The sequence below is a fragment of the Cetorhinus maximus genome, chromosome 9 (genome assembly GCF_964194155.1).
Source record: "Cetorhinus maximus chromosome 9, sCetMax3.hap1.1, whole genome shotgun sequence".
Lineage (NCBI taxonomy): Eukaryota > Metazoa > Chordata > Chondrichthyes > Lamniformes > Cetorhinidae > Cetorhinus > Cetorhinus maximus.
This window is the reverse complement of record NC_135887.1, coordinates 89,227,901-89,255,148: the sequence shown is the minus strand read 5'-3', so window position 1 is coordinate 89,255,148 and position 27,248 is coordinate 89,227,901. Positions and strand designations below refer to the sequence as shown.

The following is a 27,248-nucleotide window of genomic DNA, read 5'->3' as shown; positions in this document are numbered from 1 at the left end:
ATGGCATAAATGTTCCTATTGTTATAAAACAACTTCTCCTCCAATTCACCTCAGGCAACACCACTAGAATTCTGCTGGTTATTTATTTAAGGTCCAGAATATGGCACACAGTTCCTGTCCATATTAAGCTCACTTGCTATGTTATGATTTGCGTGTCATGCCTTTTAACTATTTTAAAATGGCAAAACCTTGCGTTAATATTTGCTTTTGCCGATGCAATTGGGTCTCTTCTACACATTAGCAGCTACCTTTGCACTTAATCCGCTCTTGCATTTAATATTACATATAAATTCATCTGATTTCAAAATGCATGAAAAACTTTAACTTTTTTTAATTTGCTGTCCTGCAGTACTGTATACCAGTAGTCGAGGCCAACTGTTGTCTTCAGGTGAAGGTTACAGGGCAGGGATAATTGGTCCATGGTGTGCAGTCAATATTCAGTCCCCATTTTTAATTAATACATTCTTTTCTTATCCATATATAATTAAAAATCTTAAATTTGTGCACACACCCTGTTGTTACATTTTGTCACTCTTCTGTCAACTTTTTCCTTTGTGGTATCCAATGTCGACATTTAATGCGAGTTATGGCTAAGTAACTAGCCACTTTGACTGTACTGCCTGGCCACCATGTTCCCACAAATAATTCAAAGTGCTTTCTGAAGGCTTTTGATTGTACAGGTCGAGTATCCTTTATCCGAAACCCTTGGGGTCAATTGTGTTTTGGATTTCAGATAATTTCGGTCTTTAGATACCTCATATAGGCCAGTAGGCCTTACTTACATTACAGCGGTCGAAGCCTAGGATAGCTATATTCTAAAGTAAATAAAATGGCTAGAAAAGTAAAATGTAATATGTAAGATGTAAGATGAATAATAAATACAGGATACCTGTAACAAGTTCCCACTCATGGCACCATCTGCAATTATGCTCGTAAGAGAGGGTTTGCAAGGCAAACAGTGTAGGCAAAAATTGCAAGGTAAACAGTGCAGACAAACAACTAGGCTTCCCATGCTAAAGGTTGGGTGCGGTCAGAAAGGTTCATGTTGGCTTGGGTCATATCAGCTTGGGTCTCAGACTTCCCACACTAAAGATCGATGAGGTTCAAAAAAAGTGCTGTTTTTGGACATGTTCGGTTTTTGGATTTATGGATAAAGGATATTCGACAAACCTCAGAATTCTCTGAACAGGCAGAACAAACAGACTCAGAACAAGACAGACAAAGGAAATACAGTAGATGTAGTGAACATGAACATTAAAGGCTTTGAAAACATAGGAGGTTAGTGGAGAAGATTAAAAAATCATAAAATTAGGGGAGAATAGCAAACGAGATTAAAAATTGGTTAGAAAGAAGGAACAAGTAATAGAATTTAAGAACAATTTTTCCAGAATGGTTGAAAGTGCATAGTGATATACAAACATACGAATTAGGAGAAGTAGGCAACTCAGCCCCTCGGGCCTGCTCTGCCATTCAATAAGATCATGACTGATATGATTGCAATCTCATCTCCACATTCCTACCCACCCCTGATAACCATTCGTCCCCTTGCTTATCAAGAGTTTACCTAACTTTGCCTTAAAACTATCAAGACTCTGCTTCCACCGCCTTTTGAGCAAGATAGTTCCAAAGACTCTCAACCCTCAGAGAAAAAGTTTCTCCTCATCTCTGTCTTAAATGGACGACCCTTTAGTTCTAGATTCTCCCAAAAGGGGAAACATCCTTTCCACATCCACCTATCTAGGCCCATCAGGATCTTATTTGTTTCAATCAAGTTGCCCCTTACTCTTTTAAAATCCAGCGAATACAAGCCCTAGCCTGTTCAAACTTTCCTCATAAGACAACCTGCCCATTCCTGGTATTAGTCTAGCAAACCTTCTCTGAACTGCTTATAATGCATTTACATCCTTATTTAAATAAGGAAATAAATGCTCATGAAAAAAAAAACAGGCATTCAACATGCCCTTTGGATTCACTCGGCTGATTCCTGGGGTGAAGGGATTATCTCATAAGGAAAGGTTGAGCAGGTTGGCCTATACTTATTGGAATGTAGAGGAATAAGGGGTGATCTGGTTGAAACATATGAGAACCTGAGGGAGCTTTACAGGACAGATGTTGACACGATGGGCCAGCACAGGAATTTGAAGAAATAAATACCAACTTACCTGGTCTTGAAAATTACGCCGGCCCTTCCATTCACCAGAGCGGCTTGGGGCCTGCATCGAAAGACTCCTCGCAGGCCTCAGTGAAGTCTAGCTCCAGCGGATCCAAGGAGGCCATGCCCCCTTTTTTACAGCACTTGCTGCCGTATAGCAGGTAAATTTAAAGGGCCAGAGAAATTGACAGGCTGGAAGTAGGCAAGAGTCTCAGGTAAGTGGAAAGGATTCAGGGAATGGGGGGTGTCCAGGGTGGTCTGGGAGGGTGGGTCAGGGGGTCTAGGCGGGTGGTTGGATTCCAGGAGGGTGGGGGGTGGGTCGGAGATCCGGGGCAGGGGTGGATGGTGGGAGTTGGAGGTCCGTCATAAGTGGACAGGGACGAGGGGGGTCCGAGATCAGGAGCAGAGGTCGAAGGTCTGAGGATGTTATGAGGGATGGAGGTCCAGGGAATGCTATTGGGGGGGCGGGGGGGGGAATCCAAGGTCTGAGGGGGTGATGGGTTGGGGGGACCAGGGTCTGGGGGGGGGGGTGAGAGTCTGAGGTCCAGGGGTGTTGGAACCCAGTGGGGGTTTGTGAGGGATCAGAGACGGGGGTGGGGCGGGGTAGTTCTGAGGTTGGAGGTCAGTTGAGGGTCTGGGGGGTGGGGGCGATGGGAGGTCGGAAGTCCATGAAGAGGGGGTGTCCGAGGCCAAGGAGAGCATCGGAAGTCCAGGGTAGGGTTGGAGGTAGGGGAATGGGGTGTCGGAGGTCGGGGGTGAGGGGTGTCGGAGGTCAGCGGTGGGGGGCATCCCTTGGGGTGGGCCGGATTGTTGGGGGGAGTCCTGTGGTTTCAATTTGGGTCTCTACAATAGTTACTCAGAAGTTAGAAGAGGTTTTAGTTCTTCTAACTTTTTCTGAGTAACTATTGGTATAACCCTGGCAGAAGCACCCAAAGTTTGCAACTTAAACCCCATTTTTGGATGGTTCATAGCGCAGCACAATTGTCCAGAGAAAGTGTGCACTTCTGGGCAATTGCCATGCAAACCCTCACCTGGGAACTTCCCAGAGGGATTTTCATGCACATCTTTGGGGTACCCCCGCAAATCCGATACTGGGGAGCTCAGAAGCTACGGGCGGGCAGATGTTTCCCCTCAGGGTGGAATTTAGGACTAGGGGCCACAGTTTCAAAATAAGGGTCCCATTTAAGACAGAGATAAGGGGGAATCTTTTCTCTCAGAGGGTTGTTAGTCTTTAGAATTCTCTGAAGAAGGGTCATACGGACTCGAAACATCAACTCTGTTTCTCTCTCCACAGATGCTGCTAGACCTGCTGGGTTTTTTCAGCATTTTCTGTTTTTGTTTTAGAATTCTCTTCCCCAGTGAGCATTGGAGGCTGGGTAATTGAACATACTCAAGGCTGAGTAAGACAGTTTTTGACTGACGAAGGAGTCAAGAGTTATGGGGGCAGGCAGGAAAGTGGAGTTAAAACCACAATCAGATCAGCCATGATCTTACTGAATGAAGTGAGGGGCCAAATGGCCTACTCCTGCTCCTATTTCTTATGTAAAAATTGCTCCTCTTAGATTTTCATAAAACTATCAAACACAGCCACAGTCCCATTGAAGGAACTATTAATGCCTTTCACACCTCTTAATCTTGTCCAACTAAGCACACCCGGCACTGAAAAACCACTTCAAAGAAAGATAAAAGTTATTACAATCTCAAAACTAGCAAAGCTAACAGTCTCAATGTTTGGCTGTCTGTTCAGCCTGCTCTGTTGATACAGTTGCTAATGGCCTCATTATGAATGCTTGGCTGAGCTCCAAGAATGACTAATGGACTCAGCCTTGTAGGGGGTTGTTTACACAATTGCAAAGGGGACTGCTAGATTTGTTTGATTGACAGTTTAATTAAGTCATACTAAGTTTATCTTTCTTTGAAGTGGTTTCTCGATGCCTGTGTCGTTTTTGGACAAGATTAAGAGGTGTTCAGTGGATTAAAGGTTTTGTCAATGGGACATTCACTGGCTGTGTTTGATTGATATTTTTATGAGAGTGTGAGGGAGGCAATTTTTTCAAAGGGAACATTGAATGCCTGATTGGTTTTTCTTTTTAATTTCATGAGCACTTCAAAGATCTGCTAGTGTTATTGTATGGTCATTGGTTCTGTATCTAGTGGATACTGGAAGAGTGCTTCAAAGGCCCAACAGATGTCAGGTCATTAAAGCAATGTGAGAATCAAACCCCAGGGTCCCCTACATAGATTCATATCTGATTTTCCATACTATACAATGCAAAACTGGACTTTATCCACTAGAGAAAGGACTCTAATCTGAACCTACACACTGCTGGTCAATTTAATGGCCTCTCACCTATTAAGGACAGAGCCCAATCACTGCATTAAAAATATAGTTAGTCTTAAACACATACTTAAACACTTCAAAAGAAATCATATATCTAAACACTATTTAAATTTACCTGTCAAAAGGTTCCCAACACCAGACTTGAGATCCCCCATGATCACGACTCCTGCAAAAGCTCATCTGACGCATTGAGCCAGCAAAGTCAGAAGTGATACGTACAAGTTCACCTACTTGCACTCTTATCCCATGCTGGCAAAAGCTTCCAGAAACGGGAATGGGGTTGGGAATCCTAGAATTGGGTCCCACCGGCCATTTTTAATGCACTTCCACCTCCATTCCGACATGGACGGAGGCATGAAAATCCGCCTCTAGTTAAAGTGCTGTGTGCAGTTTTAAGCTCCACACTACAGGAAGTATATTGAGGTTTTACAGGTAGTACAACACATTCACTAGGGTAATGTATGGTTTAAGAAAACGCAAATTTAAAAAATGAAAAATTGTTCCTCTTTCATTCAAACAACAAAGATTGTGGTGCAATATGATAGAAGTGTTTAAAATGATAAAAGCATGGAACAAGACTGCTGGAAAAAAATATTGCTTTCAGTAATCGTGGGGTCAAGAATAAGAGGGCCATAGATACAAGATTGATAGTAGTAGTGAGACAGTTAAACAGAGGGCAAGATAAACCCTTTTATTTAGAGTTGTGGAATTCACTTTCCTGGTTAGTGATTGAGGCAGAAATTACAACAACATTTAAACTTAGATTAGATAGGTACATGAAGAGAAATGGGTTGATGGGTCTTGGGAATAAAGTAGCTACATGTGATTAGAGCTATTTGCTTATACAAGCATACTTTAATGATGGGCAGGAAAAGACCAACTAGTCCATCAAACCTGCCCAGATCCTCATGATTGGAGATTTCTAGCTCCTCTTGAAGGCTTGCAGAAAGTCAACACATATTGCACAAGCCAGCAACGCATTCCAGAGGCTCATTACTCACTGAGGAAAGAACTACCTGACATATTTCAAATGAAGAGTAAACGCAGGCTGTTTGGCCAAATTGCCTATATCTGTGTTGTAACTTATTACAGATTTCCATGTATTTTTTCATTCATTTTTCCCCTCAGTGAAATTTCTGTTGTCCAGCGTAAGGATGTAAAATAAAATTTAAAATTGCATATTTCACAGTAACACGACAAACTTTAATAATCTGATTTTGTGCCTTTTAATGCTTTCATTACAGTTTTTACACAAAGGCCTAGAATCAGTATTGATGCCCAGACTTGTGACTCCGCACTGAATTTGAATTGTGCAGTTCACCTCATTTTCTGGGAAGCATCAGCAACAATCCTCTGTACCTATTAAACACTTGCTGACCACTAGCTTTTCTTCATTTTTTTAAAAATTGGAATTTTCAATGTTTTTTTATGTGAAACTTGCGCAACTTTTTTTGGAAAAGCCAAACTAGTGTGCACACAAAAAATGATAATGTCAGTGGTGTAGTGAGTGCAGGAGTTCTCAGAAAGCGTGTTGGCCATATCATTTCTAAATCTACTATTATGTTGTTTTCCTATGTATTAATCATTTGTGTCCCCAAACATCAGTAAAACTATGCTTTTTAAGTGAAAAATATTAGTGCTGGTAGACATTTTATTTTGAACCATGTGGTATTTTGAATCATTAGTCTTTAGCATAGCTAGAATTTAATTATGCAACCGTTTAATTATTTAATTCAAACCTATTAAAAACATGAATTACAGAAAACTTTAATCACTTCTGACTGGGGGATATAGAGGGAACACTGCTTTTCTTAATTTGTATTTATGGCCTTGACCTTGGTGTACAGGGCACAATTTCAAAATTTGATGATGAAGCAAGACTTGGAAGTATTGTGAACTGTGAGGAGGATAGTGATAGACTTCAAGAGGATATAGGCAGGCTGATGGAATGGGCAAACATGTGGCAGGTGAAAGTTAATGTAGAGAAGTGTGAAGTGATACAGTTTGGTCAGAATAACAAGGAGATGTGACATAAAATGAAGGGTACAATTATAAAGGAAATGCAGGAGTAGAGGGACCTGGATGTATATGTACATAAATCATTAAAGGTAACAGGGCAAGTTGAGAAAGCATTCAATAAATTATACTGAATCCTAGGTTTTGTAATGGGGCAGAGAGTACAAAAGCAAGGAAATTATGAACCTTCATAAAACACTCATTTAGCCTCAACAGGAAGGACATGAAGGCTTTAGAAATGGTGCAGAAAAGATTGACAAGAATGGTTCAAAGGATGAGAAACTTCCATTATGTGGATACACTGGCAAAGCTGGGGCTGCTCTCCTTGGAGAAGAGAAGATTGAGAAGAGATTTGTTAGACTTGTTCAAAATCATGAGGGTTCTGGATAGTGTAAATGGCGAAGAACTGTTACTATGGGCAGGTCGAGAACCTAAGGTGATTAACAAAAAAACCAGAGGCGACATGAGGAAAAACTTCTTTATGCGACAAGTGGATTGGATCTGAAATGCGCTGCCTGCGTATGTGGAGGAGACAAATTCGACTGCGATTTTCAGAAGGGAACTGGATAATTATCTGAAGAGAAAAGATTTCACAGGATTACAGGGAAAAGTTGGAGGAGTGAGACTAGCTGGGTTGCAGAGAACTGACACAGAGACAATGTGCTGAATGGCTTCCTTCTGTGCTGTAACCGTTCAATGATTCTAGTATAGATACATTCAAGGAAGTTGATAAACACATGAGGAAGAAAGAAGTTGAAGGTTACCCTGATAGTGTGATCAACAAGGTTGGGAGGAGGCTTGTGTGGAACATAAACACCAACATAGATGAGGTGGGCCAAATGGCCTGTCCCTGTGCTGAAAATTCCATGTAAAGCTGCCAGCTGGGAATACCAATAATATACCTCATTCCACATGCTCAGACCATCACTGCCAATGTATTAATATGAATCACTCTCTCTCTCCCCTCCACCCCGTCACACTGTCTCTCCCCCATCCCCTCACACACTTTCTCTCCCTCCACCCTCTCACACACTCTCTCCCCCTTCACCCTCTCACTCACTCTCTCCCCTCCACCCCCTCACACACTCTCTCCCACCCCTTCACACTCTCTCTCTCCCCCTACACTCTCACTCACTCTCCCTCCCCCCCTCTCACACACTCTCCCTCCCCCCTCTCACACTCTCTCTCCTCTCCCACTCTCACACTCTCTCTCCTCTCCCACTCCTCATGCTCTCTCTCCCCCACCCCTCACACTCTCTCTCCCCCAGTCACCAGTCACTCACCTACTCAGACATGGGTGCACTCCACTCTCCGGCTGCCTCACCTGGACCGTGCATCTCCGGCTGCCTCGCCTGGGCCCTGGAACTCATCTTCAAAACTTACCTTCCCACTCTGATGCTCATCCAATCACAGGCTGGTTCCTCCCTGCATTTGCTGCTGATGTGATCGGATGAGCAGCTTTACAGCATTTTTCAACTATAAGTCATTTGAATGTCCAACAAGTTTGGTGGGCTGCATTGAGTTGGACAAGCTTGCTTTAAATAAAAGGTGCTGGAGCAGCGCTCCTGCAGCACTACACCATTGGACAATGGTGTTGTATACAGTTCAAAAATATATTAAGGGGGGAGGTGAGAGATTGAGAAAGATCAGGGCGCTGAGAGAGACAGGCAGATGGACACACAGAGAGATAGAGAGAGAGAGAAAAGGGTATTGACTAAGGAGAGAGGGAGCAGAGAGAAGACCTGTATGTTTTCAATAACTGTCATTTTATTTCATTTTACAAATTACTGTTTTCTTACAATACAACTATTTAGATATTAAAAGGCAAATATTTAACAATGGCAGTGGACACTTGAAAAGAGGGTTCAGCAACTGGCATAAGCCTTGGATCTAGAACATAGCATTAGTCATGAATCAGTTCGGCTGGGGCAAGCCATTTGCAGTGTTTATAGCTGATTGTCCATTCCTGCAAAATCACAAAATCAAGGCAAATAGTAGAATACCCTACATTATACTACATTAGACTCCTAAATAGTGGTGTCAGGATTAACCAGCAAGCACAAGATTAGCACAGTAAGAGGCTCTAGAAAAGCAGATGCAAAGAGATATTCTACTCCTCAGCTGTGGTTTATATAAAGCTATTCCAATCAGCACCTCCAATCCAGCCTTTATATGAAAAGCATACTAGTACCTTAAGAAGATTTTCTTGCCATCTATACAAAGTGTTAAAATCTTCAAAGCCGTTTTGTGAAGTTGAAGTAACAAACCCTACTTAATGAGAATGGATGTGTGCAGCTTTAAAAAAAAACATTTTGCATAGCAAAGAAAACTGACATTGTATCTGGTGTTGCAAGCACTCAGAGGCAAGGACTTATTCAACAGCGTGCCATTACTGACGTTGTAACCGGAACTATACGGTACTTCCACTTTCTCTCTTTTTGTCGTGATTGCACATGATTATAATGAGAATTCTAAGTGCCAGCGGAATGCATGCAAAACACATTCGATTTAGCAGCGAGGGAAGCTTTTCATTAGTGAAACTCACTGTCAGCTGACAATGCTGCACCTACAGGTGGCCTATTAAAGAGCATCCTGATCAAACCTGCCACAACTTTCTTGCCCAACTACATTGTCATTTACACGAGACTTGAAAATATAAAGGTGGCATGGGTGTTCTTCAAAATTAAATTTCACTTATAAATATTTCACATTATATTGGTTTCACATTAAATTGGTTTCACTTTATTCATGTGTGCATCATCATTATTTGTCAAGATTAGTTTAGTCAGGGAACTACGTGTACGGGCAAGCCTCATGGTTGGCAGGCATTGATGATTACAGGGGAGTTAGGGACATTTTTTTGTGGAAGAAACAATGTTGTGTTCTTTTGTTCACTCTTTATTGAATGTTCATGTCAGCGTCCAGTGTTGTACTCACCACTGTGGGACATGGCTGAACTTGAAGGCTTAGCTGGCCCACCCTCCTATGCATTGTAAAAGAGATTGTCCAAGATCACTCAACAAGGATAATGAAATGTTGGTGAACTCAAGGCCCTGTAAGGATACTGCCTGCCAACACCCCAAGATGGATACACATTTAGACGGTACTGACACTGCACTTTAGGCTTCTCATTTTCTTAGCTTGACTGACCATCCCCCTCCCACCACACCCAGGACACCAGGCTCCTTTCACTTCACCCCTCCATGTCCCTGACCTCACCCTCTGTCCTCCCCAGATACTTCCACTCCTCCATGCACCTGACCCCACCCACCACTAACTCACTCTTGCCGTTCCCAAGCTTCCATGCAAGCTACCATTCTCCTCCCTTGCACTGTAGAGTTAAACAAGAACTGCTGACCTTACACAAAGCTACACGCCACCTTTGAATGATCGTGAACAAGATTCTCATGTGCTGCTGACTTCATCTTGAAGGTAGGAAAAAGTTTTACACTAATGAGCACTCATGGCATGCAAATGTATTACAAGTTGGAACCCGCCACAGATCGGTGTAATGTTTGACACATCGCTGACTTTATCTCTGCATCTCAACCCACTGTCGGGAAATCAAAATTTCGTATCCTGCCCAAGTCATGCCATGTTTCCCACTCCTCTGAGGATTCAACCCTACCATTGCTCACAATGTTTGAAGATTTTAAAACACACTCAAATTGTAGTTGGTAAACTAACTACAGCAAAGTTTTCTCCCACATTCAAGGCACTATTTCTTACTGAGATATTGTTCCACAAGCTTCAGTTACGCTCAAGTATCTCTCAGAATTATTCACTCCACGTGAGCTTCAACTGTTGGCGTGCTATTTAACTATGGAAGGCATCACAACCGAGGCAGTTGTGCCTTCATCAGATGTCTACACATGTATACTTCCAACACAGTCACTAGACAACAATCAGAGTCTAGGGACCTAGCTGATTCTTTTATCCCCTGCCTGCTCCAGGGTTTTGCTACCCTCTTCCTTCATCCTATGAAAATTAATGTCAATTATCCACCAAGCATATTGTGACTTCTCTCCCAAACTTTTCAACCATTGTACTTTACTGCACTATTTCTTTAACCCTTTCAAATGCCTTCTCCATAAAACACATTCACATTTTTCCATGTTATATGAAACTGCCAATCTCAATCCTATGGACATATGGAGATGCCAAGTAAAGCCAGTTGCTTCCCGCCCGCCCTCTCTTCTCCAAAAGCTTGGACAGGGAGAAAATATTGCTATATGAGTATGCCCTGAGCGACCTCACGCGCCTCTTAGTGCCTAGATACAAGTTGCAAATATAAGGCTAAAGGAAGAGCTTCCAGTCTTGAGCAAAGCAAAACCTTAGCATGGAATGAATTCACAAAGGTAAAAGAAAGGTTTGCATTATATAGTGCTTTTCATGGACACTGGATGTTTCAAAGCTCTTTACAGCCAATTATGGACCTTTTGAAGTGTAGTCGCTGTTGTAATGTAGGAGGTGTTTTCAAGTCTTGAGTTAATTTGTGCTCAGCAAACTCTGACAAACATTAATGTGATAATGACCAGATAATCAATTTTTTGTATTGTTGATGGAGGGATATTGGCAAGGACACCAGGAATAATTCCCCTACTCTTCTTCAAAACAGTACTATGGAATCTCTTACATACACCCAAACAAGTAAATGGGACTTGAGTTTAATATTTCATCCAAAAGATGGCACCTCTAATGATGCAGCATTCCCTCAGTTCTGTACTGGAGTGTCAGCCTTGATTTTTGTGCTCAAGCCCTGGAAATGGGACTTGAACCCGGAACCTTACGATTCAGAGGCTCGTGTGCGATAACAACTGAACCATGGCTGACAAAGCTAGAGGAGAGTGCGAGAGCAGGACTCTGGAACAGGCAGTCAGCAGCACCTAGAGGAGAGTGCGAGAGGAGGACTCTGGGACAGGCAGTCAGCAGTAGTACCTAGAGGAGTCGGGAGTTGAAAAGGAGCGCGAGAGGAGTCAGGAGTTGAAAAGAAGCGCGAGAGGAGTCGGGAGTTGAAGAGAAGCACAAGAGGAGTCGGGAGTTGAAGAAGAGCGCGAGAGGAGTCAGGAATTGAAAAGGAGCGCGAGAGGAGCCGGGATTTGAAGAGAAGCACGAGAGGAGTTGGGAGTTGAAGAGGAGCATGAGAGTAGTCGGGAGTTGAAGAGAAGCCGGGAAAGCAGGGGTGACTGAGGGAGTTCAATGAGGAGGGAACAAGATGATCCTTTGAGTACCATGAGTACGGCCGGGTAAGCATTTACTACTTTTATTGCTTATAGTTTTTAAGGTCTTATTTTGTGGTTCATCGTTTGTTGGGGCTATATTCTGTAACAACGAGGAGCAGGGAAGAACGGGCCCAAGAGTAATTGATATTAAGTATCTTCCAAAACGTTTACTTTAATTTAAAGTCATGGCAGGAGAGCTCAAAGCTGTGGTGTGCTCCTCCTGCTCTATGTGGGAAGGCGGGCACGTTTCCAGTGCCCGGGGCCAGCATGTGTACGGGAAGTGTCTCCAGCATCCACGAGGCGGAGGGTATCGTGGATAGCGCGTATAGAGAGGTGGTCACACCGCAGACTAAGAGTCCACAGGCAGGCAGGGGATGGGTGACCACCAGGCAAAACAAGAGGACTAGGCAGGCAGTGTAGGAATCTCCTGTAGCTATTCCCCTGCAAAACAGATATACCGCTTTGGATACTGTTGGGGGGAATGGCCTCTCAGGAGAAAGCAGCAACAGCCAAATTCATTGCACCGCAGTTGGCTCTGCTGCACAGGGGAGGAGTAAACAGTGTGGGAATGCAATAGTTATAGGGGATTCAATTGTAAGGGGAATAGATAGGTGTTTCTGTGGCCGCAAACAAGACTCCAGGATGGTATGTTTCCTCCTTGGTGCTAGGGTCAAGGATGTCTCAGAGCAGCTAGAAGACATTCTGAAGGGGGAGGGTGAACAGCCAGTGGTCGTGATACACATTAGTCCAAACGACATAGGTAAAAAAAGGGATGAGATCCTAAAAGCAGAATATAGGGAGTTAGGAAGTAAGTTGAAAAGTAGGACCTCAAAGGTAGTGATCTCAGAATTACTACCAGTGTCACGTGCCAGTCAGAGTAGAAATAGCAGGATATATCGGATGAATACGTGGCTGAAGAGGTGGTGTGAAGGGGAGGATTTCAGATTCCTGGGGCATTGGGACGGGTTCTGGGGGAGGTGGGACCAGTACAAGCTGGACGGGTTACACCTGGGCAGGACCGGGCCTGATGTCCAGGGGGAACATTTGCTAGAGTGGTTGGGGAGGATTTAAACCAAAATGCTAGAGGGATGGGAACCTATGCAAGGAGTCAGAGGAAGGGGAATCAAAGACAAGAACAAAAGACAGAAAGTGGAATAAGAAAAGTGATAGTCAGAGAAATCAACGGCAAGAATCAAACAGGGCCTCAGTGAAAAATAGTGGGAACGGGACAAGAAATGTTAAAAAGACAAGCCTTAAGGCTTTGTGCCTTAACACAAGGAGCATTCGCAATAAAGTGGGTGAATTAACCGCGCATATAGATTTAAACAGGTATGATATAGTCGGGATTACGGAGACGTGGCTGCAGGGTGACCCGGGATGGGAACTGAACATCCAGGGTTATTCAGTGTTTATGAAGGACAGACAAAAAGGAAAAGGTGGTGGAGTTGCATTGCTGGTTAAAGAGGAAATTAACGCAATAGTGAGGAAAGATATTAGCTCTGACGATGTGGAATCTGTATGGGTAGAGCTGCGAAACACTGAGGGGCAAAAAATGTTAGTGGGGGTTTTATATAGACCCCCAAACTGTAGTGGAGATGTTGGGAATGGCATTAAACAGGAAATTAGAGAAGCATGTAATAAAGGAACATCTGTAATTATGGGTGACTTTAATATGCATATAGATTGGGCAAATCAAGTTAGTAACAATGCCATAGAGGAGGAATTCCTGGAGTGTATATGGGATGTTTTTCTGGACCAATACGTTGAGGAACCAACGAGAGAATAGGCCATCCTCGACTGGGTATTGTGTAATGAGATAGGAATAATTGGCAATCTAGTTGTGCGAGGCCCCTTGGGGATGAGCGACCATAATATGATAGAATTCTTCATCAAGATGGAGAGTGACGTAGCTGATTCTGAGACTTGGGTCCTGAATCTTAATAAAGGAAACTACGATGGTATGAGGCACGAGTTGGCTATGATGGATTGGGAAACATTACTTAAAGGGATGACAGTGGATAGGCAATGGCAGACATTCAAAGAGCGCATGGGTGAACTGCAACAATTGTTTATTCCTGTCTGGCGCAAAAGTAAAACAGGAAAGGTGGCCAAACCATGATTTACAAGGGAAATTAGAGATAGTATTAGATGCAAGGAAGAGGCACACAAATTGGCCAGAAAAAACAACAGACCTGAAGATTGGAAGCAGTTTAGAATTAAGCAAAGCAGGACCAAGGGATTGATTAAGAAGGGGAAAATAGAGTACAAGAGTAAGCTTGCGGGGAACATAAAAACTGACTGTAAAAGTTTCTACAGGTATGTGAAGAGAAAAAGATTGGTGAAGACAAATGTAGGTCCCTTACAGTCAGAAACAGGGGAATTTATAATGGGAAACAAAGAAATGGCTGACCAACTAAATACATACTTTGGTTCTGTCTTCACAAAGGAGGACACTAATAACATACCAGAAATGTTGGGGAACACAGGGTTTAGTGAGAGGGAGGAACTAAAAAAAATCAGCATTAGTAGGGAAATGGTGTTGGGGAAATTGATGGGATTGAAGGCCGAGAAATCCCCAGGGTCTGATAATCTACATCCCAGAGTACTTAAGGAAGTGGCCCTAGAAATAGTGGATGCATTGGTGGTCATCTTCCGAGATTCTATAGACTCCGGAACAGTTCCTACAGGTTGGAGGGTAGCTAATGTAACCCCACTATTTAAAAGGGAGACAGAGAGAAAACAGGGAATTATAGACCAGTCAGCCTGACGTCAGTAATGGGGGAAATTCTAGAGTCCATCATAAAAGATTTAATAGCTGAGCACGTGGAAAACAGTGACAGAATCGGACAGAGTCAGCATGGATTTACGAAAGGGAAATCATGCTTGACAAATCTACTGGAACTTTTCAAGGATGTAACTAGTAGAGTTGATGAAGGGGATCCAGTGGATGTGGTTTATTTGGACTTTCAGAAGGCTTTTGACAAAGTCCCACATAAGAGATTGGCGCGTAAAATTAAAGTGCATGGGATTGGGGGTAGTGTATTTAGATGCATAGAAAACTGGTTGGCAGACAGGAAACAAAGAGTAGAAATAAATGGGTCTTTTACCGAATGGCAGACAGTGACTAGTGGGGTACTGCAGGGATCGGTGCTGGGACCCCAGTTACTTACAATATATATTAATGATTTAGATGAGGGAATTAAATGTAATATCTCTAAATCTGCAGATGACACAAAGCTGGGTGGGAGGGTGAGCTGTGAGGAGGATGCAGAGATGCTTCAGTGTGATTTGGACAAGCTAAGTGAGTGGGCAAATGCATGGCAGATGCAGTATAATGTGGATAAATGTGAGGTTATCCATTTTGGTAGCAAAAACAGGAAGGCAAATTATTATCTGAATGGCAATAAAATGAGAGAGGGGAATGTGCAACGAGACCTGGGTGTCCTTGTACACCAGTCGCTGAAGGTAAGCATGCAGGTGCAACAGGCGGTAAAGAAGGCAAATGGCATCTTGACCTTCATAGCCAGAGGATTCGAGTACAGGAACAGGGATGTCTTGCTGCAATTGTACAGGGCCTTGGTGAGACCACACCTGGAATATTGTGTGCAGTTTTGGTCTCCTTATCTGAGGAATGATGTACTTGCTATAGAGGGAATGCAGTGAAGGTTTACCAGACTGATTCCTGGGATGGCAGGACTGACATATGAGAGAGACTGAGTCGATTAGGATTATATTCGCTGGAGTTGAGAAAAATGAGGGGGGATCTCATAGAAACCTATAACATTCTAACAGGACTAGACAGGGTAGGTGCAGGAAGGATATTCCCGATGGTGGGGGAGCCCAGAACCAGGGGTCACAGTCTGAGGATATGGGGTAGGCCATTTAGGGCTGAAATGAGGAGACATTTCTTCTCCCAGTGAGCCTGTGGAATTCATTACCACAGAAAGTAGTTGAGATCAAAACATTGTATGTTTTCAAGAAGGAGCTAGATATAGCTCTTGGGGCGAAAGGGATCAAAGGGTATGGGGAGAAAGCGGGAGCAGGCCATTGAGTTGGATGATCAGCCATGATCATGATGAATGACGGAGCAGGCTCGAAGGGCCGAATGGCATACTCCTGCTCCTAGATTCTATGCTTCTATAATCAAATAATTACCAAAAATATAAAAAACAAAGCTTGAAGGATGGTAAATCAGCCAAAACGCTTCAAAATGGTATATTAACCTAAGATTCAACCAATCACTAAAATTCATACTTTCAATGTTGATCACTATCAATGTCCTTTGAAATCAGGTTTAATGCTACCTGTGACTACAGGCTTGCTATGTGCTAGAGAGACTGTCGCATTGTCATGGTAATGATGTTTTCTTACAGGCCATACTTACAAGTTTACACAAATCAAACACAAACTCTATGGTGAAATTCGGAGGTAAAACTGCCCAAATTAGGTATGAGCAAATGTAATGAGATCACATCCAGGAGTTATTTTCTCAGAGCTAGGGATAACCTAAATTTAGCAAGGTAATGTTCTTTTTAAACTTTATTTTTAATCTTCCAAGCATTGTCACAATGCCCACAGGACCATCTGCTAACATTAAAATTTAACAGACATTCCAATGTGAGTGAGCAAGTATTCTACAGGACCTTCTTTGCCAGGTAAAAAATGACACTGAGTCAGCATTATAAGTGGAGTCTGCTGACCTCATAGCACTGTTAGCAGATACAAATCTCAAAATGAGCACAGTACCCTTTGTAGCTTGTTAATAAAAAGTGTACTATGTAAAAAGGTGTACAGTGAGTTAAAATATAAATATTAACTTAGTTAATTTTCCATAATTAGCTTTCTCACCCCTTTAATTATCCATGGCTTTCTCTAGCTGGTGTGATCCATGTTATTAATAGTGCATTCTTTCACTACTAGCCATTAGATAGTGAGCAACAGTAACCCAAGTTCACACATGGAAACAATTGACACCTGTTGCTGAATCTATCTTCTTCAGTTAATACCCTCCACGTATTCCATTCGTGGACAATTAACCACCAATTTCCCCACCACCCGCGAACCCCAAACATTACCAGCAGATTTAATGAAGGCAGGAGCTTAACTGGCATTCTACCACCCGGAGGTGGAAAGCCAGCTGATCCAGGACCAACATCAAGTTGAGAACACAATTAAGAAATAGGGAGGAGACCGTACAGACCCGTGAGCCTGCTCCGCCATTCAATACGATCGCGGCCTTTCCCACCCACTCTCCACATCCCTTGATTCTGAGGGACCAAAAATCTCTATATTGCAGCCTCAAACAGATTCAATAACGGAGCACCCAACATCCTCTGGGGTAGATTATCCCCAAGGTTCACAACCCTTTGAGTCAAGAAATTTCTCCTCATCTCAGTAGTAAATGATTGACACCTTATCTAGAGACTATGCCCCCTTGTTCTAGATTCCCTAGCCAGGGGAAACAAGTTTCAACCTTGTCAAGCCGCCTCAAAATCTTGTATATTCAATGAAATCACTTCTCATTCTCCTAAACTCCAGAAAATATGGACACAATTTATTCAGCCTCTCATCATAGGACGACCCTCTCATCCACAGGAACCAATCTAGTGAACCTTCAGTGTAACGTCTTCAATGCAAGGATAATAATGCACGGGTGAGGTGCTGGAGGATTGGAGGGTAGCTCATGTTGTTCCGTTGTTTAAAAAAGACTCCAAAAGTAAACCAGGTAATTACAGGCCAGTGAGCCTGACGTCAGTAGTAGGTAAATTATTGGAAGGTGTTCTGAGAGATCGGATATATAATTATTTGGACAGCCAAGGGCTGATTAAGGATAGTCAGCATGGCTTTGTGCGTGGTAGGTCGTGTTTAACGAACCTTGTAGAGTTTTCCTGGAGGTTACCAAGAAGGTAGATGAAGGAAAGGCTGTGGATATTGTTTACATGGACTTTAGTAAGGCCTTTGACAAGGTCCCACATGGGAGGTTAGTTCAGAAGGTTCAGACACTTGGTATCCATGGAGAGGTTGTAAACTGGATTCGAAATTGGCTGTGTGGGAGAAGACAGAGAGTGGTAGTGGATGATTGCTTCTCAGACTGGAGGTCTGTGACTAGTGGTGTGGCTCAGGGATCTATACTGGGACCATTGTTGTTTGTTGTCTATATCAATGATTTGGGTGATAATGTGGTGAATTGGATCAGCAAGTTTGCTGATGACACTATGATTGGAGGCGTTGTGGACAGCGAGGAAGGCTTTCAAAGCTTGCAGAGAGATCTGGACCAACTGGAAAAATGGGCCAGAAAATGGCAGATGGAATTTAATGCGGAAAAGTGTGAGGTGTTACATTTTGGAAGGTCAAACCAAGGTAGGACATACACAGTAAATGATAGGGCACTGAGGAGTATGGAGGAACAAAGGGATCTGGGAGTTCAGATACATAATTCCCTGAAAGTGGCGTCACAGGTAGACAAGGTTGTAAGGAAAGCTTTTGGCATACTGGCCTTCATAAATCAAAGTATTGAGTATAGGAGTTGGGATGTTATGGTGAGGTTGTATAAGACATTGGTGAGGCCAACTTTGGAGTATTGTGTGCAGTTCTGGTCACCTAACTACAGGAAGGATATCAGTAAGATTGAGAGAGTGCAGAGAAGATTTACTAGGATGTTGCCGGGTCTTAAGGACTTGAGTTACAGGGAAAGATTAAACAGGTTAGGACTTTATTCCTTGGAGCGTAGAAGAATGAGGGGAGATTTGATAGAAGTTTACAAAATTGTGAGGGGTATAGACAGAGTAAATGCGAGTAGGCTCTTTCCACTTAGATTAGGAGAAATAAACACGAGAGGACATGGCTTTAGGGTGAAAGGGGAAAGGTTTTGGGGGAACTTCTTCACTCAGAGAGTGGTGAGAATGTGGAACGAGCTACCATCTGACGTGGTAAATGCGGGCTCACTCTTAAGTTTTAAGAATAAATTAGATAGATACATGGATGGGAGAGGTCTGGAGGGTTATGGACTAGGTGCAGGTCAATGGGACTAGCGGAATAATATTTCGGCGCAGACTAGAAGGGCCGAATGGCCTGTTTTCTGTGCTGTAGTGTTCTATGGTTCTATATCTTTCCTGAGATATGGGGATCAAAACTGCACAGAGGTGTGGTCTCACCAAAGCCGTGTACAACTATAGCAAGACTTCCTTTTTCTAGTACTGCAGTCTAGCAGTAAATGCCAACATGCCATTTGCCTTCATTATTGCTTGCTGTACATGTATGCTAACTTTGTGTTTCTTGTATGAGTACTCCTAAGTCCCTCAGAACATCAACATTTACATTTAAATTGCAAACTTTCTGTGAGAGATATCCCTCTTGCGCACTTCCAAACCACAGAAAAATCAGGATCACATTCTTCATATATACTTCTCAGGATGAGTAGACTTCCCATATGAAATTAAAACCGTTTTCTACATTTTGGACTGGGATCAGATAAAGATGAAGTACTTCACACTATCCCAATGCTTTCAATTCCATTAATAAATCTGAAATATAAAGCTAGTCTCATGACAACTATCATCAATTGTTAAAAACCCATCTGGTTCACAAATTTTCTTTAGGGAAAGAAATCAGCCATCTTTACCTGGGTTTTGCCTACATAGGACTCCAGACTCACAGCAATGTGGTTGACTTTTAGCTGACCTCAGTTCAAGGATCGTCAGGGATGGGCAGCAAATGCTGGCCTTGCCAGCAACGCCCACATCCCATGAAAGAATTTTTAAAAATTGGTTATATACAACTTGAGGGACACTACTCCACAAGCGTGGGGCAAGGCTAGGAAGCAGGCCTCTATGAACTAGCACAGTCAGTACAGGGATTGAGTCCGTGCTGTTGGCGTCAGTCTGTATCACACTCTAGCCTTCTAGCCACTGAGCTAACATGCAAGAAACCTTAAAGTGGCTGCTGACATTCTACTGGATCACAGACAGAGATACCAACTTTGCATAATGCAATATGGAGACTCAGAGCTTTTGAATAAAATCCGGCTGTCCAAATGTTCTATTCTCCTCAACGTGTAAAGTAAAATATATGCTTAAAAAAACTGGTAAACAATTCCAAGCAGCTTTGGTAACAAATATAAACACCACCCAACAACACCTGGTGTGTTTCAGTTAGAGTAAAACACACCTGCCATAAATACAGATCAGCATTTGTAAGGGTGTAAATATTAAAAACTACTTGAATTTCACTTAAACAGTTAATCAAACTATTCCATTCACAATGATTGCTTTGCAATTTCCTGCCAACTATCAATTACCCTAAATGTATATGCATTTGAAATGAAAGTGCTGGAAATTAAAGCAGATCAGGTGACATCCGATACATGGGTGTTTCAGCTGAAGCACTTAATCAGAAATAGCCTTTTTCTTATTCTTCCACTTTCAGGTACAGGCTGATCTGCTGTGCCTTTCCAGAAGATTTTGTTTAAATTTTAGAATAAACACACACAAGCTTGGCTCAGTATAGCACACTTGTCTCTCCTAAACAAAGTTGTGGATTCAAACCTCAAACCAGGACTTGAAAATAATGTAGGCTGACTGAGGAGATGCTCCGTGTCAGAACTGGCATCTTTCTGTTGAGATGTTAAACTGAAAGCCCGTCTGCTTGTGGATATTAAAAGAGCTCATGGCACTTTTTTGTTGAAGAAAAACATGAATTTCTCCCAGCATTTTCGTTAACATTAACCGCATCCAACATAAAGAAAAAAGTTAACTGGAATTTTTTTTTTATTCTTTCACAGTATGGGAATGACACAAGCAAGGCCAGCATTTATTGGTCATCCCTAATTGCCCTTCAGAAGGCGGTGGTCAGCTACCTTCTTGAAGTGCTGCAGTCCATCTGGTGTAGGTACTGCCACAGTACTGTTAGGAAGTGAGTTGCAGGATTTTGACCCAATGACATTGAATAAACAGCGATAATAATTCTAAGTCAGGATGGTGTGGGGTTTGGAGGGGAAATTGCAAATGGTGGTGTTCCCATACACCAGCTGCCCTTGCCCTTCTAGGTGGTAGGGATCATGGGTATGGAAGGTGCTGCCAATGGTTTTTTGTGGGTCCTTGTTTGCAAATTGGCTGCAGCCTTTATTTAGAGTTTCTTAGCAAAGCTGGATTTTTTTAACAGAAAACATGTTATTTGCATACAAAATCAGACTTTAATAACTAACTGGCCTTGCAACATCAGCAGTCATAGAGAGAACTATATAGATTCAACTTTACACATTTGATTTCATCTTCAAAGGATTGTGGACTCTTAGCAAAAATACTTATGGCATACAAAGATTACACTACACCTTCATTGGATTTAATTAGGGGAAGCGATTTGCTATTGTTCATATAGTCATTTTCATTGCTAAAAGGACTTTCTATAAACATTCAGGCAGTGGTTACGACACCTAACAATGCTAATCTAACTGAATGAAGTGCTTTATGAAGAACAAAAGTGCTGGAAATGTATGGCAAGTTAATCAAAGTTTAAAAAAGAAAAGCAGGCTATTTTGTCTGATGGGAACCTTTGGACCAACTGTGTATTTCCAGAATTTCCTATTCTTATTTCAGGTCTATAGCAATTTATTTTAATTTCTACGAAGTGTTATAATAAATGCATGGGTTCTTAATTCTTAATTCATTCTTAATTCTGCTTAAACTTTGAAGATGGTCCTTTTGCTGGTTCCTCCTTGAAACTTGAATCATTTAATGTCACTTTAGCTATACCCTTCAATGGATTCATTTTATTCAAACTATAATATACAATTTAATTTCAGGACACATATAGCATCACAAGCCCCAAGAGTGAGGCTTGAATTGTTGATGGACGTCACCCGAATCAAGAGACTCAACTCGAGTCTGTCATGTCCTCACTACAATTTCAATACTGGAGTCGTTTAACACAATGATACCAAAATACTATAGGAATATTTTATTATTTGACATTCTTAACTCATTCCATTAAACTGCTCTTGTTTTTAACAAAAGACCTTTAACAATGAGAATTTTACATCACTGAAAATGCTCCAAGCAGATAAAGTCCAACTTCAGAAAGATAAAATTCATGACTGGCAGCTTATAATTCCGGTGAACTTGGCAGACAAGTTATTTACATCTATAGTTATACTTTAGTGAAATCTAAATGGCAATACTGCACTTATTTTTTTTTAAATTATGCATACACAGATGCAAACTTTCAGCAAGTACAACAATTATGTTTATTTTTTAACTTCAGTTCCTCAATGGCTAAGTCCAATTAACGACTGTTGATGAGTGAAGTTTATTTAACCAAGTAAAAACCAGATCTACTCATTAAGAATGAATAATAAATATTTCACAACATTGCTTTCTTCCTATACACATTGCTGAAAATGCAGCCTCAATAATAATTAGAAACTCAGCCCAAAACAATCCAAAAAATAAATAATATACTACTTACGTGATTTTGATTTGATCTTCACAATTAGTTTCATTTTCTTCCCCTCAACCCAATGCCAAACAGTATCAATCAGGTACATTTTACAGATGATATACACTGGTGTCCTGCTGGAAATGATATATATCCAACGATGAGCCTAAATGAATAACAAAATACATTATACCAGGTCACTTCACTGCATTAACGTAATATCTAATTGTATCTCAACATGGTTTCCATGCTCACTAAGACTCAAGTTTCCAAAAATACCTCACATTTCTTGATATCCAGTACCTCAACACTTTGGAATTCCTTACTTCACTCAATCTTTCTTTCCTTTCTACAATCTAAAGGCCTTTAAATCTCCAGTTGGTTATCATTCCATCAGTACTTCTGAAAGTAGCATACCTTGTGCCCTACTCTTTCAATCTGACAGCATGCTGCATTCAGCTGCATTGCTTCATCTAGGTTGTTAAAACAAAAGTGAGGATCTGCTTGTTGTTGTGGAAAATACACACAGTGGAAGAAGTGTGAGCAGAGGTGTCATTAATAAGACTGTCTAAGCAGGAAGTCACAAGGATAATACACAGGCCAGAAGTGACTTCCAAGCATTTAGTGGTATGTATGTCAGGCAATTGCAATTCTTTTTGCAGCCATCAAAAAATTCTCTGACTGGATTGAGTACCCAAACGACGCATTATGGGCCAATATTATGTGTGAATACCCTGGTTACAGCTTTTCTGCATAGGCATCATAGAACATATTCGCCCAAATGTAACCGTTAGTTTGTACTAAGCGGAAACTAATTCTTGAATTAGATGGTTCTGAGGGTTTTTGTCTAGCAAAACTGTTGATTTGTGCATACGCCAGCTGGTCAATAATACTGTACCCATTGATGAATTTAAAAACGTGGTATTATAATGCAGCTGATTAACAGCTGATTCTTTATTCAGATCAGCTCACTTGAGTGTGCGCTATCATTAACTGCAATCTGTTTGCATGCTTTGCGCCAGTTTAAGCGAGGAGTCGAAGGAGTACACAAACTTTAGCTGTCAGAAAGCTCCCTGCTGCCAACACAGCGATAACAGAAATGGTTCTATCCTCCCGCTGAATGTGTTCTGTTCTCCTGCTGAGATAGATACTCGAGAAGTCCAAAAGGCTAGGATAAGGCAAACTTCCACGGTAACACACACACCTCAGAGTCTGGGAATCTTTATGGGCTGAATTTTACACTGATCGGGCAGGCACATGCCTGACCCGACTGAGCGTGAAATCGCGCGAGATGACATCAGACAAGCGTCTCGACGGCATCCCGCACTCGCACGATATTTCAGCTGGTGGGCACGCGGGGGTGCTGGACCCATGCCCATCAATTAAAAGGCCACTTAAGGTCATTAAAAAGTCAATTGACCAAGACTTCACATTGCGGGTTTGTGTGCATCGGACAGGCAAAATGGGCAGGTGGGCAGCTGACATTTTGCAAAACCTCATCCAAGGGCAGGATAAAAAGGGTCTGCAGCAATGCCATTGTGAGTATAGAGGAGTTTTGGAAACATTTTGCTGCTGATTGCTTATTGGTACTTGGCAGCTTCATCTCTGTTCAGGGCTTCATTGTTAGCATTTCCAGGCTGCATGTGAGGTCGCATTGGTGTCTCCAAGGCCCCTGGAGGATTTTGACCATGTGGACCCTTCCAGGTATAAGACAGCCTTCTGTTACCCTGGTAATGGGGATTGTGGTCTCCGCTGGTGGCACCTTCTCTGAGGAGGAAGAGAGGGGCAGAAGGGAGAGGAGGCCAGGTGTCCCAATGCAGCTTCCAGGGGAGGGACCTGTGGGAGGAGAGTTGCAGGCACAAGGGGCTCAGGACCAGCAGGAAATCCAAGGTGTAAGGGGCCGCAAAAGATGCCACTATCCTGCTGCCAGGGTTTACAGGTTGCGATGCAGCTACCTCAACATGTCCGAGGTGCAATGCGGAAGGAGGCTCCGCCTTTCATGGGAGACTGTGACCTCCATTTGTGATATGATTGGGCCTGAGATCACCTCCGGCTGAGTAGGTGGACATCCCATGCCAGTGACTCTGATGGTCACAGGGCCCTCAACTTCTATGCCTCCGGCTCTTTCCAGGGGTCAGTGGGGGATCTGTGTGGAGTCTCCCAATCAGCTGTCCACAGTTGCGTCAAGCTGGTGACAGAAGCTCTGTTCAGGCGGGTCATGATATTTATTCATTTCCATATGGATGAGGCCAGCCAGGCTGAGTGAGCCAGATGCTTTGCAGCGATTGCTGGGTTGGCCCACATCCAGGGCGCAATCGACTGCACACATGTGGTCATCAAGGCGCCAGCGGGTCAGCCCGGTGCCTTTGTCAGCAGGAATGGATTCCACTCCATGAACGTGCAGATAGTTTGTGACTACAAGATGCATATTCTGCAAGTTAGTGCAAGATACCCTTGCAGCTCCCATGACGCTTACATTCTCAGACACTCACAGGTGCCAAGGCTGTTCACTGCTCCAGCTCGTCTGGATGGATGGCTGCTGGGTGACAAGGGCTATCCATTGAAAAGGTGGCTCATGATGCCTATCTGCCACCCAAGAACAGAGGTAGAGCAGCGTTATAATAGGAGTCACGCCTCCACAAGGGCAGTGATAGAGAGGACCATAGGCCTTCTGAAGATGCGCTTCTGAAGCCTGGATCATTCAGGGGGAGCACTACAATAGCCCCCAGGTGTTACTGATAGCGGTTGCATGCTGCGCTCTCCACAATCTGGCTCTGGCAAGGGGGACTGGAGGAAGAGGATCTTGAGGCAACTGCACAGGTCACAGAGGGTGAATCCAGTAGTGAGTCAGAAGAGGAGCACGGTGGGGAGAACACTGAGGGCATGGAGGCAGACCTCTGTAACCTTCAGGGAGGCAGGGACACCAGGGACACCTTGATCCAACACTCCTTCAGCTAGGCTACCAAAGAACCGTTCCCATCTCATGCTGGGGTCGCCGCGTCCATCCCGGATATCCAAAATGCCCCTGTCCTGTGAACCAAAAGTCCACTCAGTGCCTGTGCAATAAAATTTAGAGCCACTCACGTCCAGCATTACATACTGGCATGCCCTGCACCAAAAATAAAAGGTGAAACATAGTCAGGCCGTCACAACAAAAGCAAATTTAATGCTATTGTCACATTCAAATCACATTGGCATGACCATTACTGGTGTTGATGTCCACACCAGTAGACATATAAACCAAACATAACAGAACAGAAGATCAGCTGTGAACTGTCCCTCTTGTGCTCATGGTGTCTTAAGCTTACATTTGGGAGTGCTGCGTCTTGGTGGCCCCCCTCGCTGGCAGCAGCATTGGAGGCAGCCTGCTTACTCTGCTGTCTTGTTTGCCTTGATCACCATGGCGGTCATCCTCTGGCCAGTGGAGCTGGCCCCGCCTGGGAGGGAGCAGCCAGTGCCACGGCTGGCATCTCCCCTGTCATTGCAGCCTCATCAGACGCCACGGTCACTGGCAGAGGAGCTGCTGCCGTCATCTGGAGCGTCCTGAGAGCAGCCCGCAGACGACAAGCAGGTAGTGCGCTAATGTGAGGTCACTCTGGACCTCCCTACTTGCCAATGATGGACAGGCACCTAGCTGGGATACTGGGTGCCTCATCCATCTCCCAACCTGGCACCCTCATCCATCTCCCAACCTGACACTAACCACCTGAAGTCATTGCCTGTGTGAGGGCTTGCAGGTCCGAACCCAAGAAGCCCTGATTCTGTCCCTGGAGAAGCCTCTCCATGAGAGTCGCCACTCTCTCAATGGAGGAGGCAGTGTGCTCGGCCATGAGGGTCAACACAGTGCTTATGCTCCGCATGGACTCCTCTACAACAGAAACCATGGTACTCCTATGTTCATGGATCTCTGCCAGATCCTCCGCACATCTCGCTGGATATCCAGCATTCGCTGCCTAATGGATGACTCCAGAGGCTCATCATCTGCCTTTGACCCAACATTGTCCTGATCTCTAACAGTCCTCCGACCGTTGGCACCCTGGGCACTCTCTGCCTCCGCCTGTACCTCAAGCGAGTGTGAAGCGCCCTCACCAATGTGCACCGACAATGTAGCAGATGATCTAACGCCCACCAAGGTGCTGGTATCTGCGCTGGTGCCTGGTTCAGAGTGCGGGTGTGATGCAGGTGCAAATGAAGCCAGGCGGTCCTCTGGCGTCAGGGGTGGTTCTCTGGGGTCCTGAGAATGAATGCGTACTGTCGAATCTAAGGGAGAGCAAGGGCATGTCATAATTTTAAGTCATCACACTGTAATTGTGCATGGCAGACACCCTGGTGAGACACTGGAGATCCGCATCATGGTGCCATTGTCTTCCAATGATTAATGGGAGCTTCCAGGTTTGAGGCTCCCATCAATGAAGTGACTACACTAGAATGGTTGCACAAGCTGAAACTCTCACCTCTGCACTGTGTTCTTACCTTCGTCTGACACCCCCACCTCTCCACAACTGGTTGCACTGGGAGCATGCTGGCTTTACGGCTCCAGGGTGTCCTGCTCGAACCTGATCAGCAGCAGCAGGTTGGACTGGCCTTTGCCTGCCCGTGACCTCTCCAAGAGATTATGGCTTGTCTTCTCCTGAATGGACAGTGGAGCATTGATTAGACCATTCTCTACCTGCAGCGCCATTGCAGGCTGGCTGATCCCACCTGAAAAACACCTCGCAGGACACATCAGAGTCATGGCCCTCGAGCCACAAGGCAATCAGTCCAAGCTGCCAGGGCTCACCCCCTTGGCCAGCCCCAGCGTCACTGACAGTTGGCACAGAGACTCTAACAACCCTGAGCTCCACGGGGGGATAGCCAGCCCTTAGCACTTCACCACACTGATCCATGCCAACATGGTACTCACCCTTCCTGAGCGCAGCAGGTCATTAAACCTCTTGCTTCAGTGCACCCATGTGCCGCACAACGTCATGGCTGCTGACCTGGGCTGCCACCTCCTCCCAGGCTTTTTTTATCAGGTATGGTGGCCTCCTCCTTCCATCCCTTGGTGCAAGGGTGTCCCTTGTGGCAGCCACCTCCTCCAGGCGCA

The 27,248-nt window shown here is 43.7% G+C and overlaps 1 protein-coding gene across 7 annotated transcripts in view; it reads right to left on the bottom strand.

The window, feature by feature from the left end:
• Positions 1-27,248, bottom strand: part of dagla (diacylglycerol lipase, alpha) — a 485,173-nt gene that overhangs the window by 296,315 nt on the left and 161,610 nt on the right. For all 7 annotated transcript variants that reach the window (XM_078549077.1, XM_078549076.1, XM_078549078.1 and 4 more), the window contains exon 2: positions 22,193-22,328. The gene's annotated coding sequence lies outside the window, so the exon portion shown is untranslated. The remainder of the gene's footprint in view (positions 1-22,192; positions 22,329-27,248) is intronic.